The sequence below is a fragment of the Dermacentor silvarum genome, chromosome 1, assembly GCF_013339745.2.
Source record: "Dermacentor silvarum isolate Dsil-2018 chromosome 1, BIME_Dsil_1.4, whole genome shotgun sequence".
Classification (NCBI taxonomy): Eukaryota; Metazoa; Arthropoda; class Arachnida; order Ixodida; family Ixodidae; genus Dermacentor; species Dermacentor silvarum.
This window is the reverse complement of record NC_051154.1, coordinates 19,681,644-19,696,447: the sequence shown is the minus strand read 5'-3', so window position 1 is coordinate 19,696,447 and position 14,804 is coordinate 19,681,644. Positions and strand designations below refer to the sequence as shown.

The 14,804-nt window shown below is 49.9% G+C and overlaps 1 protein-coding gene and 1 non-coding gene across 2 annotated transcripts in view; both read left to right on the top strand.

The window, feature by feature from the left end:
- Positions 1-14,804, top strand: part of LOC119457570 (uncharacterized) — a 130,136-nt gene that overhangs the window by 25,357 nt on the left and 89,975 nt on the right. The gene's annotated exons all lie outside the window — the stretch shown is intronic.
- LOC119437828 (U2 spliceosomal RNA) lies at positions 2,041-2,237 on the top strand. Its single transcript, XR_005189548.1, has one exon. It is a non-coding gene; the product is annotated as a U2 spliceosomal RNA (small nuclear RNA).

The window sequence follows — 14,804 nt, the reverse complement described above, 5'->3', positions numbered from 1 at the left end:
CTTCAACCGGATTTCTGCCGTCGCCGTGAGGTTCCGTTTAAAGTCCAAAGGCGATAACATCGTCGCCGCGCGCCGTATGCGCGAGTGAAAGCGCGCGGGGGACGCGCTCTACACGGAGAGCGAACGCACGGCGGAAAGCAAACGCGACCGTCGCGCGAAAGGCCGTGGGGGTATGGGAGGGAGGGAGGGAGGCGGGGCGACGCTGTGCTGAGGCACCAAATGCGTATCCTGCAACCGGGCGCAAGGGGAACTGGCCACTCAATCTCCAACGCGAAAGCGGGAAGGCAGCGTGGGAGGGAGGGAGGGGGCAGCTTCTACTCTGCCTACAACTGGGCTTGTACTTTGCCGGCTTGTGGCGGTCGCCCGCACCGTCTCTCATCTCCACACGGCTCTGACCTTTGTATGCGCTGTGCATTCGCCGCTCAGTTTCCGTTTAAGCGATAGACCGCATGAACCTTCGCCCGCTGCGGCGGCTGCGCTTGCTGCCAGCGTTTTGGCGGTCGTCTGCGGTCATTCAGTGGGATCTATTCATGTTTGCTTGTGCGCGCTGACACCACGCTTGTTAATTCAGTTAGTAAGCGAATGTGTCCAAGTTTATGCAGCCGATAAAACTATCCCTACTCCGAATAGCTCTACTAATTTGCTATCGCTCTCTACTAATCTGCTATTGCTAACCGAGCGAATGAGCACAGCGAAGGATGAAAGATCGAGCACGGAGTGCAGCGGGGGATGCAAGGCTGCAATAGCGAAGAGAGCGCGGAGGAGGAGGGTGCAGCGGAACCATGAGGCGGAAAGCGGAGGAGGAGGGTAGGGCGAAAGTGTGAGGAGAAAAGCGTAGTGCCGCTACAGTGGCTATAGCCACTGTACCTGTGGATACGGCCTCCGGTCGTCAAGCTGCTACGCTCAAGCGATGTGGTCGGAGCCATGGTCGAGGAGGCAGCGCGAAAGAGAGGAGAAACGAGGAGGAGTGAAGGCGGAGGAGGCGAGTGTTGCTACTTTACGAAGTTTCAGAGGTTTTACTGTGAACCGCTACCACGCGTCACCCACGCGTCACCCACGCGCTGCCTCTCGCGATCTTCCGATTAGCGAGGCAGTTGCGCACCGTTCGCAATGTGCCAAGCCTCCAGTGCAAGCTAGGCTAATTTATATATATATATATATATATATATATATATATATATATATATATATTAGAGCGCAGCTCTTAGGCGCACGTTCCTGCGGCGAGCGTCGGCGTAACCGAGCGAACGAGCACAGCGAAAGATGAAAGCGAACACGGCGCGCAGCGGGGGAGGAAAAATTCAGTGCCTCTTGTCGCTGTCTTTCACTCGAACATATCGTCTTCGTGAATTCACTATATCGACGTCTCGACCTTTGCATTTGTGCGCAACTGTTTGCATACCTTTTGTGGACGGTGTAGTCCATAAAGAAACATTCAATGGCGTTAAAGTTTGATTTGCCCGAAGAGTAAACATTGCTTGAACTTACATGTTGCATTAGACGAAAATAAGGGCTATTGTGTGCATCGCATTTAGTTTTACTTAGCAATTAATAAAGCGTTTCCAGAAAGTTTTGCTTCGCACAAATATTCCAACCGCAATGGAGGAGTATAAATTTGTCGGCACTCATCTAGGAATCACAATATTTTAGGTGATAGTTATTGACGCCATACTTACACATATTATGCTCACAGCTCACCAGCGAAGCTGTGTATGTTGACTGACCGTTGCTCCGGTGAAACGTTCCAAGATTGCGGGATCGGGGCCACATGGACGGTTCGCATTCCTTCCCGCCTCGCTGTCCTGGCGGGCAGCACGCTTACGCTCGACGTCAGCGGACCGCTCATCGTCGGTGGTCTCCTTCCACCGCCGCCGCCGCGCCCATTCCCTTTTCTTTTCACGCCGTCGTTCTTGGTAGGCACGCTGTTCTTCAGACCGTACAACACACGGCCTACCCGTCTCACAGTCAGAGCAGAACTGAGGAAAGGAGCCTACGTAGAACATGACGTCAGGAGACAGAAGACACTCAGATTGGTAGGCACTAGCTTGAATACGCTGGTTGGCCGACGCGGGTCAAAGTGTAGCATCTGTTCTTATCAGCCTAATATCTGATACGGGTTGTATTTCGACCGAACATATTAAACTTATTTTTTGAAGTTTTTGAGTGCTTGAAGCCTGCTTCACCTCCGCCGCTGGTCGGCCCGGTATTGCACTATCTTCGGAATCGGCCCATGGTTTTTGGTCTACAGACATCGATCCGCTGGAAACTAGCCATATACAGCTTTGGTGTAGAAAGCGGAGAGAGCGAAGAGGCGTGAGGATAAAAGTGGAGAGGAGGGTGCAGCGGAATCATGAGGCGGAAAGCGAAGGAGAGTATAGTGAAATGGTGAGGAGGAACTTGGAGTGCAGGCGGCCAGCGCGGCAATAGCGCGAGCATGGGCTTCGGACCCACTGCGCATGCGCTACATCGCCGGCGGCGCCGCCGCCGCTAGAGAATGCGCTCCGCGCGAACCACGCGTTCCCGTACTCATGCTTTCTTTCTCAACAATGAGCGACGCAACCTGTGGAAATGCTTCGTCTGCCGCTGCCGCTAAACGAGCTGCCCGAGCTCAGCCCCGCCGCCGATTAGACCCTGTCGTTCAGAATCAAATTCTTTGCCACAATATATCGCGAATTGACCATTTGCAGAAATATTATGCGCATGCGCGAAAAAATGTATTTTCCAACCAAAGGTGCTTATCTGGACGTTCCGCTAATTTTAAGAAACGGATTGAGTCGTCGTAGATAGGCGCTGACGCGCTTTTTTTTTTTTCTTTTTACCTTGAGACAGCATAAGGATTAAGCGACTGACCAGGGGTGAAGAGCGCGTGTTCTATAGGCCGCGCTATCGCTATCTCGTGAACCGCAAGTGACTTTGCCCAACTCAGCTGGCCGAGAAGCTGTCAAATATCAGCGATAGGGAAGGTGGGGATATGACTTGTTTTCCAACCAAATTTTGTAGTTCGGTCATTGCACAGTAGAGAGCGCGCAGAATTTCGCAAGTCGTCAATTCAAAACACCTAAAGAGCTGCGCTCAAAATTCGCATTAGGGAGCATGGTGATCGTCAGTGAATTTTTTTATTTCTCGCTCTTTTGCTGCGCGGCGCGCTTCCGCTGACGGTCTCGCGCGCGAGCTGTAGCGTTTGTTCTCGTTTCGCGGAGCGAAAGATTTTGCGCGCTGTGTACGAGAACACCTGACTAGCGGTATAAGTCAGTGCTACACGAGCACTGAGGCAGACGCAAGCAGATCATAGAGCATGATCGCGCACTGGAACACGGTGGAAAATGACATAGTTTCGTTCCCTACGCGCGTGACTGCACGACATAGGAACAAGCAGACGAAACGGGAGTACATATCTCTTGCTACGGTACGAAGTAAAACAAAAACACGCAGGCATTCGGTACTTATTATTACTTCTCTAAACTTTAATTCGTCCACTGAAGCAACAGATTAAACAAATAACTGACGTTGTCTTGAATAATTATCGAAGTCGCGTGTCACTATGAGTGACGTCACAACACGGCCATGTACAGAGCCACTATAGCATAAGCGCGCAGAAAGAGCATTTAATGTCACTTTTTCATTGAAAAGTCTAGACAGCCTAGAAAAAATCATCAAAGCTGGTTTTTTGATAAGAGAAAAAAAAAAAATTGGAACAGCATGGTTTCCACGACCGTGCACATCGCTCTACACATCTTCACAGCAGTTCACCAACGGCATTAAGATAGACAAGGTCCGCGCTGCTTCACTTCACAAGGCCCGTGCAGTAAATGAAAAGAGGTAAAATGACGCAGTTGGAATGAAATAATCATCTCGAGAGTCATAAATTAGCGCAACAGCAAAAGCGGTAACAGCCAGACTGCATCAAGAGTATGGTTTTAGTATAATTATTTTTCTTTTGCGATAACAAATATTTTTGTAGAAACCGAAAGAATTAGGATTCTTTTTACAATAGAAATAACAAAGAAAGAAATTTGAACTGAGTTTTTTTTTTTAAATTTTGATTGCTAAGGTCATTATGTGCCAGTTCGTCGTCAGTTGAGCATCCCACACAATGCATTGGATCTAGTCAGAGTGGCCGCGTGTGCTCCAAGGCCCAACCTAGGTGAACGGGCCCGGCCCGGGGCGTGGCTTTAAGCCAGAGCTCGGCCCAGGCCTGAGGGCATAAGGTACGGACCCGTGCAGTGCTCTAGTCTCAAGGGCGGTGGCCGCGACAAAAGAGATGTAAGTGTAGCCATCGGTTCCTATATGGGAGACCTCTTCCATTGCCTAGATGCTCTTCCCGTGACATGCTCCGCGTTCTTCGCAAGCCGTAGGAGCATCCGAGCCCACGATGGCACCGGTATAATCGGGCTGAGTTGCTCAGTGGCGGCACCGTTGGGCTCAGAAACGTGCAGTCCGCGGTTCGATTCGCGGTTCGTTAGAGCTTCGAATCAGGCCTCGTTAGAGAGAACGCACACCTACGCACACCTCGTAATGATCTTTTGTGTATACGTAAATAAAACCAGGGAAGCGCTGTCGTTGCCCTTCGAAAGAGCTTTAGCACGAACACCAATTAAGCCGTATCGGCACCCTGACACACCTCGCATTTATGTCTAAGCCTGAATACACGCAGCGCGCTCCTCCGGGTTTTAGAAACTCAGTTAGATGGGGGAAAATGGCCAACCGCCTCATAACGCTCTACCTTCCCGGTATGCCACTTTGTCAAACACACCAGCCCGTCTGCTTTCCAGCTGCATACCGCGTGCTAACCTCAGTAGTCATCGGTTAGTCTCGGTTCCTGCACTGGGGAAGTGTTATTTAACTCAGATGAGCAGTAATTGTATTACTGAGAATCAACCAATAGCTGTTGTGGGCTCCGCTGCTTGCGATGACGTTGCATCACGACATTGCGACGGAGAGAGCAAGCGATTTTTCACTGCTTTTGACACGATATTGGTAATTCACGGGTGCATGCAGTGCAATAATATTTGGCTCACATGTTCACAAAAGCTTCGTTAACATATCGGCAACGTTTTCTTACCGTGTTCAAAAAGTGTTTCAGGGAGTTGTGGTATCGATCGGCATCGTGACTAAGAAGGCGAGCTGTGGGATGATCCGATACGTCTGTGACGGGATCAGGTGGCTGTTCCACGACGGTCGGCCTATGATCTCCCGCGTTCGTCTTGGTGATGACAAACTCGGTCGTTGTCGCGATTTTGCGATTGACTTCGATGATCCGAGGTTGTGCACGGACCTGTAGGTCTCCATATAACAGCAAATGCCGGGAGCCTTTGTGCCCCTCTTCAGGTATGGGATGCTAAACACAACTAAGAAGTGTCGGAGATGATGAAGCTGCTGCGGGTTTCTTGCAGCAGTGAGGTGTCTGGCTTGGTCAAAAAGATTATGTTGAAGGAAATGGTTCTTCATGTTCATTGCATACCGAGGGTGTCGACTCCAGCAAGTTTGATGCATTCAGGTAGTATACAAGCGTTTACTTGTCAGCTGTCTACGTACTGCTCCTAAAATTTCACGTACTACGTGACGCCATCGGCCAAAAAGGATGTTCCACACCCACCAGTAGCTGGCTAACACTCCCGGGGTAAGATCTTGTACACATAACAAATGCCCAAGAATGTGGCCGTCGGAACGGCCACTGCCGTAGCGCAGCGCACGCTTAATGCAGAGCTTCTGGGTTTGGCTCCCACCGACGGAAAGTTCTTTTGTCCACTTTCATTTACTATTCATTTATGATTTCTACAATTCAATCAAAACTAGAAGTACTTTCTCCTATGCTTTCTTTGGCTTCATTATCTGTTAGCTTCATATGGTTGTTGTGACTAATAAAGAACCGGGGCTCCTCGGTTCCCCTTCTCGTATGTTGAAGGAGGTGTTTTCAGTTGAGCTCATTACATTTTCACTGCCAAGATGGGTGAGGTGAGTGCCAGCGAGCATGCATGCATAGCACTAACCTTAGTGCTAGCCGGATATTCCTCTCTGGTTAACCTCCCTGCCTTTTTCACGATTCCTCTCGCTCTTGACCGCCTCACCGCTTTGTTGCGACATCGGCGGCGCTTTGTAAACGCTTGGGCACATGAATGCAGAGCGTACAACGTAAAGGACTCGACACCAGAAAAAACAAAACAAAACAAAAGTAGGTAATTCGATTTACCCACGAATGGAGTTTTAGCGCATGACGTTGTCGCTCAAACCAACGTCAAACCTTCATTTCGTGTTTGCTTCCCTTGGCTCCACTGGTGCTTTCTTTTTTTTTTCTTCAGAACTCTATCTTACACTTCTAATATTCGAAAGTTGCTGCACCAATATTAAGGTTATATATATATATATATATATATATATATTAGTGAAGTAAAGAATAACAGGAGCCGGCGCAGAAGTAGTTCAATAAAATAGAAGCACGTAGGAAAAACATAACAGGACTATACAGGGTGTTTCAGCGAACACGTTCAAAATTTATTTAAGGTTGCCTGTGGCAGATTGCCCAATTCTAGTTAATGCGCTGGTCTACGCGAAGAGGCGGACATTACTTATACAAAAATTAAATGCATAATCGACTAATTAACAAAAATTCACTAATTGCGTTTTTAACTAATTACGTGATGGCCCATATTGCAATTTACAAATTGTAGCCGTGGAGTTCGCAAGGCGGATCCACTTAGAATTAATTCTCAGGATGACACCAGTTTCGAGATAATAATTCCCGAAGCTTGAGGAGAAATGCATTGGCGTTCCAGTTAATTTTGTGCTTCAATGCATAAAGCGACGTTTTGTTAAGAACCTAACTGGAACGCCAATGCATTTCTCTGCAAAGTTCGGGAATTAATATCTCGAAACTGGTGTCATTCTGATAATTAATTCTAAGTGCATCCGCCTTGCGAACTCCACGGCTACAATTTGTAAATTGTAATATGAGCCATCAGGTAATTAGTTAAAGCTTAATTCGTGAAATTCTGTTAATTAGTCGATTATGCATGTCAATTTCTTGTGCAAGTAATGTCCGCCTCTTCGAGTAGACCAGCTCATGAAGAAGAATTGTGCTATCTGCCTTAGGCAACATTTAAGAATTTTTGAAAGTGTTCGCTGAAACACCCTGTATATATAATATATATAACCTTAATTTGCTCGTATATAAAATAATATATACAATAAGGTATATCCATATACAGGGTGTTTTTTTTTAGCTGCACCAAATTTTTAAAATTAGAAAAATGTAAATCTTGGTCACGTTATGTTTACCATTCGAGTGTACGTATTGGCGGCCTCTAGATACAGAGCAATTTCCGCACTTACGTGCGTAATTAGCGAAGTTACGCTAATTAACTTTCTATTTATCAACAATAGGTGGCTATAGCAAATGAGTACTTTGGGGCCCGTCCTCGACACTACCTAGCCCAACGATCAAATTTTGAATAGCGGAGTTCGTGTGGGAGCTACGCGAACAATTGGTTACCCTTGCCAGGCTGCTTGAAACTGAAACTGGCCGCAAAAAGAGCGTCTGTGTCGTCGATGTCGCCGCCCCCCAGCCTTTCGTCACGTCTTCGACGTCACCGCTGGTCCGGCCCAACGAGCAGCTTAAAGCGTTATCTCCTTGCCACGGCGTAAGATATATACTGTTTAGGTGGGGATACTTCTCGGCTTGCTTGCTAGACGCGATCGACCAGATAAAGTAGCACGGGCGCGCGTCTATCGGGGCAGTGACGGCAGCGAATACCTATCGGCGGAACGACGCAACTTCAGTTAGAACGCACGCGAGAACGTGCGCCGACAAGGAACGCGCGCATGCCCTCTCCCCGGTGACCTACTTTCGTGCGTCACTCAATCATTTCGGATTTCTCGCGAACCACCGGTTGCTATAACAACGGGAGATTAAACCAATAAAAAGCTTTCTGTGTTGAAGTTGCGTCGTACTGCCGATAGGTATCCGCTGCCGTCACCGGGCCGATCGGCGCGCGCCTTTGCTACTTTATCTGGTCGATCGAGTCTGGCGAGTGTCCTCACCTAAAGAGTATATATCTTACACCGTGCTCCTTGCTGTTTGCGGCGTTGGCCTAACGCTTCAATGCCGGCGGGCCGCCAAATTTACTTCGTCATTCCGTCGGGCGTGGCCACGTTGCGCTGTAGCGCGAACCCCGCTCCTTGGGTTTTTAGATACTATACAGGCACGGCGTCATATCAGTCTGTAGCGTCGACGGCGAACGCTGCAGATAGCAAAGAGATAACGCAAGCTGCTCGCGGGCCGGACCGGCGCCTACCTCGGAGACGTGACGAAAGGTAGGGGGGGGGGGGGCGGCAACACCGACGACAACGACGCTCTTTTTGCGGCCAGTTTCGGTGTCAAGGAGCCTGCCAGGGGGAACTAATTGGTCGCTTAGCTCTCACATGAACTCCGCTATTGAAAATTTGATCGTTGGGATAGGTAGTGTCGAGGACGGGCCCCAAAGTACTCATTTGCTGTAGTCACCTATTGTTGATAATTAGAAAATTAATTAGCGTAACTTTGTTAATTACGCACGTAAGGGCGGAACTTGCTCTGTATCTAGAGGCCGCCAATCGGTGCACTCGAATGGTAAAGATAACGTGAACAAGATATATATTTTTCTAATTTTAAAAATTTGGTGCAGCTAAAAAAAAAAAAGAAAAAAAGAAAACACCCTGTATATGGCCTTTTTATAAGGCCATTCCGTGCCTCTCATACAGAATAGCAAGTAGACGTGGACAAAGCTCTCTGCATTTCAATGAAGGCTTTTACCGCGCTGTCTCGTTCCGGGCAGGCTCCGCGGGGCTTTTGATGTGAATTGCGACGTGCTTGGGGAATCTCCAACACAGCGAGGGGCACCAAATGGAGAGGCCGGATGACTGAGTGCCATTTCACGGGGTATGGGCACGGCGCGCCTTGGAACGAGCAATTCTTCATTTCCAATCACTGCAATTAGAAAGAGAACACTAAAAAGGCAGCGCGTGTTTGCGCGCTGCTTACAATGGATTACTTCCAACTTGCCAGATTCATCATCCTTCTAAAAAGAAACGCTCACTAATTTAGATTTCGGACTCGGGAGATCTTTGTGATGTCAGTGCAGACGCCAAACCGCGACACTAAACTCGTAGACGGCCGCTACATCGAGCAAGAACACAATCCAATATCTAATTGGTTTAGTCACTCAAGTGAACAGACCTGAAGCTCACAGTATACAACAATGCGCCTTTTTCTTTTTCAATGAAAAAGAGTTCCTCGGCTCTTCTCGGCATAAATTGTTCCGCGTCAGCGCATGCAGTGCCTTACAAATGTGGCAAAACGTAATTTGGTCGTACCTTCAAAGAATTGAGCCTAAGTAAAGAGCGCAGACGCCCTGCATTTGGCTTAAAACAATAGTATTAATACTAATAATAAAGAAGCAAGAATAAAAGGACCGAGAGGCCTACAGCTGTCTTCTGCCTCTCAATCAATCACATTCTTCTAAAAGACACTGTAAGCAAACACCGCTTCCCACGGCTTCGATTAGTTTAACATTGGCACTCTAATTTGAATCTTATATCGCAATCGTGATTTCAAATAGCGTAGTGTCAGAACAGCGCACCGAATATAGAAGGAAAGGTTCGTAGCTCCATAGTTCTACATATTGGTTGTTTACATTCTTCTTGTTAAACAGCGCGAAACGCGATAAAGAACGGCAAGAAAGTTGGAATGAAGAGAAGCGCTGACTTCCAACTAGTTTTTGTTTGTCAAAAGAAGTTATAACGGCCAATGTGCTGAAATCGGCGGCGAGGTCAAGAGTAGAAAAAGGCAGAGGAAGGGCTTTTCGGGCAACGAAGAGGTCGGACGGCGTGAAGAAGACCGTTCCATCGGAGATAGCACCGCATGAGACTGGTACGAGCACTGACGAGCAGGGTGATATATTGGTTCCACCCTCGACGACAAGTTCAGTGGAAGAATGAGGATCAATGAAGGCGAGATCATTGAGTTGGGTGAATTCAACCTCAGCGCGAGCGCAATCAGAGAGTTGTGGCAAGAGAGAAAATCTCATCCTGGAATAATTGCGCGGGAGCACGATCAGAGAACTGCGAGAGTCTTGAATCGTCACTAGGGCTGTACACGCTGCGATTGGTTCGATGGGTTGAGCGCTTGTAGTCCGAAGTCACTAAAGCCCCTATATATAAAAAGTAACGCCATTCTTAGATCTTGCCGCCACCGCGCTCACCCCGGCGTTTCCTCCTCGCCGCCTCCAGTCGCCCCAGCCTCCTCCGCTCCCCCATTGGCCAATCCGTGTCACGTGGAAGCACGCTTGCGCTTTTGTATATATTTTTTTTCTTTCCTGCGTGCTCCCACCGCCATTCTCGGGCCTGTGCGACGAAAGTGCTGTATGCACAAACTGATCAAACGTGTTAGGGATAAGAACTTCGTTGTGATGGCATGCTGCTGCGCCTTAAGTTGCCGCAACCGACAAGGAGAGGGCAAAAGGCTTTTTTTTTTTTAACCATCCGGCGAGCGCAAACGCTTGCTGCACACTTGGCATTTGCGCCGTCTCGCATCGTCGCGTTGCTACATCCAAAACGGCATTATTAAGGCCGGTTACTGACTGATAAAGCAAAATCGCGCCTCAAAAACTGCTCCGCAGGGCGCGATCGAAGTTTTCCGCGGATTTCCTCTGGTAGCGCGTTAGCTGTCGTCTGCCACGGCAGGCCCGACGTAGGCGGCGCCACTGTCGATATCGCGCCTCGATCGCGCTGGCCGTGCCGAGCGCGACAGCGGAACGGAGGAGGAGCGAAGTGGCTGGCGCTACTTTTATTGCGATAGCAATTATATGGACACTTAAACCGGATTTCTGCCGTCGGCGTCGCCGTCGCCGTGAGGTTCCGTATAGATAAAATCTTCGCCGCGCGCCGTATGCCCGAGCGGAAGCGTGCGGGGACGCGTGCTATCACGGAGAGCGAAGGCACTCAATCTCCCACGGGCAAGCAAGGAAGCGGGAAGCCAGCGCCGGAGGGAGCGGGGGCGCACTTCTACTCTGCCAACAACCGCGCTCGTCGCTCGCCCGCACCGTCTCTTATCTCCACACGGCTCTGACCTTTGTATGCGCTGTGCATTCGCCGCTCAGTTTCCGTTGAAGCGATAGACCGCACGTACCTCCGCCCGCTGCGGCGTATGCGCTTGCTGCCAGCGTTTTGACAGTGGTCTGCAGTCATTCAGTGTGATCTATTCATGTTTGTTTGTGCGCGCTCACACCACGCTCGTTCATTCAGTTAGTAATAGTCGGGCCACATTTTCCAACGCACGCTACACATGCAATGCTGCCCGGATCGGCAGTGCAGCGCTACAGGTGTGTCCCTTCGCACGCGCTGCCCACGGGAAGCGCTTCTCATCAACACCACCGTTTCACACGCGCCTTCTCGTGGTCATCGAGTCTCTCTTCATGTCGGTCTACTTACGCCGCAGCACTCCTGCTTACTCAATCAGCTCATGTTTACTACAATTCATATTGCTACCAATTAGCCGCTCACCTTACTTCGTATGACATTGCTGTGTTGCTATCGCATTCATTGCTTCGCCCTTAGGGCGAAACTGTGACATTTTTTATATATAGGGGCTTTAGAAGTCACAATCCAGAAAGAGGCGTCGTGACCTTACGAAATGATCGGCAAAATCTGGCATCCATAACGGAAACAGCTTCGCCGGTATCAACAAGAGCAACTGTAGCGACACCTTCGACAAACACGTCAATAGCATGAGCAGGTAAGGAACGAGGACTTGGAAATTTCTAAACTTGCGCAGTTCTTGCCTCGGAAACAACGTCTAGTTACCCTCGTCTTTAGATACGGGCCGCCGACGCATCGGTGAAAGCAATCGGCGACACGGGGATGACGGGCGGCAATGGTTGAAGCGAGGGCGGTCAGTCTGAGTACGAGTTGGCGGTGAGTCGGATGCAATGTAGTGTGCATTGGACTCGAACGGATGACGAGGCGATCATTGTCAATTGTTTGCATACGGCGGCAGAACCTTGCCACTTGTCCGGGATACCCACATACAAAGCATATAGGCCGATTGTCGTGCACGGGTTGGCAACACGAGGGCCGATCCCAGGAGACGGGAGGAGGGGGACGGCGCACGGGCTGCTGAAAAGGTGGAATCGGCATTTGGCTTGAAGTGGCAGCTACCGCAGGATGGATGGATGAATGAGGCTGAACCCTTTCAATCGGGCGGTGGCACACGCCACCTAGCCGTGACTATTAACATATTTTGTACTTTGTGGAGGGTGCAATCTCACCCTTGCCTTGATTTTAGCCACCAATCAGATAACCTCCGTTTGGTTATTTCTGCCCGCTTAAAGTCTATTTTGCCTCCAATGTCCCTAAACCCCAATGCTTTGAAAAAATCAGCCCTGTTGCTTTGCACTGTAGGGTTAAGGCCTTTACAGAAAAGTATGAGGTGTTCATCCGTTTCCTCTTCCTCTCCACACGCACCCCACGTGTCTCTACCTCGGTACTTGACTCAGTACATCTTAGTCCGCAATACTCCCGTCCTGGCTTCAAACAACAAAGAGCTTCCCCTAGAATTATCGTAGATATTTTCTTTGGCAATTTCTTGCTTGAAAGTTCTGTATGTTCCCAGTGCTGATTTCGGCTGCATCCCTGTTTTCCACAGACCCCTCCCTGTTTCTTTAACCTTTTTCTTAACCGCTGTTTCCTGGTTTGCACCCCTCCTGCAGTCCAAATATTTGATTGACAATTTTCTGGTTAGCTTCCTCCATTTTGTGTCAACATTCCTCATGTACAAATAACTGAAAACTCTCCTTGCCCACCGCTTTTCCGCCATTTCTCTCAATCGCTCCTCAAATTCTATCTTGCTGCTAGCTCCCCTGCCCTCGAATGACGCCCATCTCATGTCACCCTGTACCCCCTGATTTGGTGTATTTCCGTGTGCTCCCAGAGCCAGTCTACTTACCCCTCGCTGCTTAACTTCCAACCTTGCTCGAACCTCTGATCTCATGCACAGGACCGCATTGCCGAAAGTCAAACTAGGGACCATCACCCCTTTCCAAATCATCACTCCTTTCCAATATATATATATATATATATATATATATATATATATATATAGATGCGTTGAATCGCAGGATAAGGCAGTAAAAGAAGTAGAAGCCTAGATGCACGTTGGAAAAATAACGGGACCTTACTGACGTTCCAGCCGCGGGACCTGCCTTCGTCGTAGTTATATATTGTGATGAAGACGTACAACATGCTCTGCAGATGATGCACACCACCAACAGTAGCAGCATCGTGATCGCTCCGCAAAAGACGACGCCGAAGTTACGGCTAAGAGTGCTGCTCGACATAACTGTTTAGCCGCCAGTTCTGTGCCAGTATATCCGAAGGATCTACATCTACGCCTGTATCAATAAACCTCATTTCAATTGGTGGAGGTGCGGGGTACGACCTGCCAAGCTTCCATCCTGGAACTCCGCACCCGTACGCTTCGTCCCGCTATGCCCGAAAACGCAACCACGCCCCCACAGTCCACGGCCCCGCCATCTACGGCCCTGCCAACTACGGCCCTGCCAACTACGACCCTGCCATCTACGGCCCCGCCGTCCACGGCCCCTCCGTCCACGCCCCCTCCACCCGTCATCTGCTCCGGGGTGCCTTACCTGAGGGATCCGGTGGTCTTCAGCGGCACCGACGATAGTGATGTGGAGGATTGGCTATCGACTAACGATAGGATAAGCGTCCACAACCGATGGGATGACACCGCTAAACTGAACAATGTCCTCTTCTACTTTTCAAATGTGGCTCATCTGTGGTTTAAAAACCACGAGAAAGATTTTTCCACCTGGTCTGCATTCAAGGCCGCCCTCATAGATGTGTTCGGAGGCCCCGCCGTGCGCCAGTTGCGCGCTGAACAGCGTTTGCGCCAGCGCGCTCAGCAGCCGGGCGAGTCGTTCACAAGCTACATTGAGGACGTTCTCGACCTCTCAAAGCGCGTCAATGCCTCGATGCCCGAATCTGACAGAATCAAGCACATCATGAAAGGCATTGACGATGACGTCTGTCGGATGCTGCTTGCAAAAAAAAAAAACCCCGACCAGCGTAGCGGAACTCATCAAACTGTGTCAGAGCGACGACGAACTCCGGAAACAGCGGGCCTTGGCTCATCGCCTGGTTCCCAACGACGACAGCCTCGCAGGCCTTGCCGTCCACTCGGACCAGTCAGCACTGCTGCCACAGCTCCAGGCGTTCATACGCGAGGAAGTAGCTCGGCTGCTCTCACTGTGCAGTTTGCTCAGCAACAGCCCCAGCCACGTCCTGCTCCTTACCTGTCACACGCTATTCGGCAGGCGATAGAAGCAGAAATTGCCGACGCTGTGCCAGTGTCCCCTCAGTCGCATCCGGTAGCTGCTCCTCTCACGTACGCCGACGTCGTCGCACGGCCTCGAACGCACCCTGCTTTCACACCGCGTCAACCACTGCACGCGCAGACTCCACCCCGCGCCCCTTGCGCTGGCCCCATGGCCGCAAACCCTTGGCGTACTCCTGACGACAAACCAATTTGCTTTGCCTATGGCCGCCCCGGACATATCGCTCACTGCTGTCGCCGCCGCATGCCGTTGGCCGTCTAATATGGCTATGAACCAACGACTCGCTATGCCGACCAGCCACCGCTCCGCTACACTCCAGGATCACTTCCAAGAGCTCTTGATCGTCATGCGTCCTTCGACCGACGCTCTCCGTCACCACGTCCGCTCTCTCTCTCTCTCTAATGCGTCGTCGTCCTA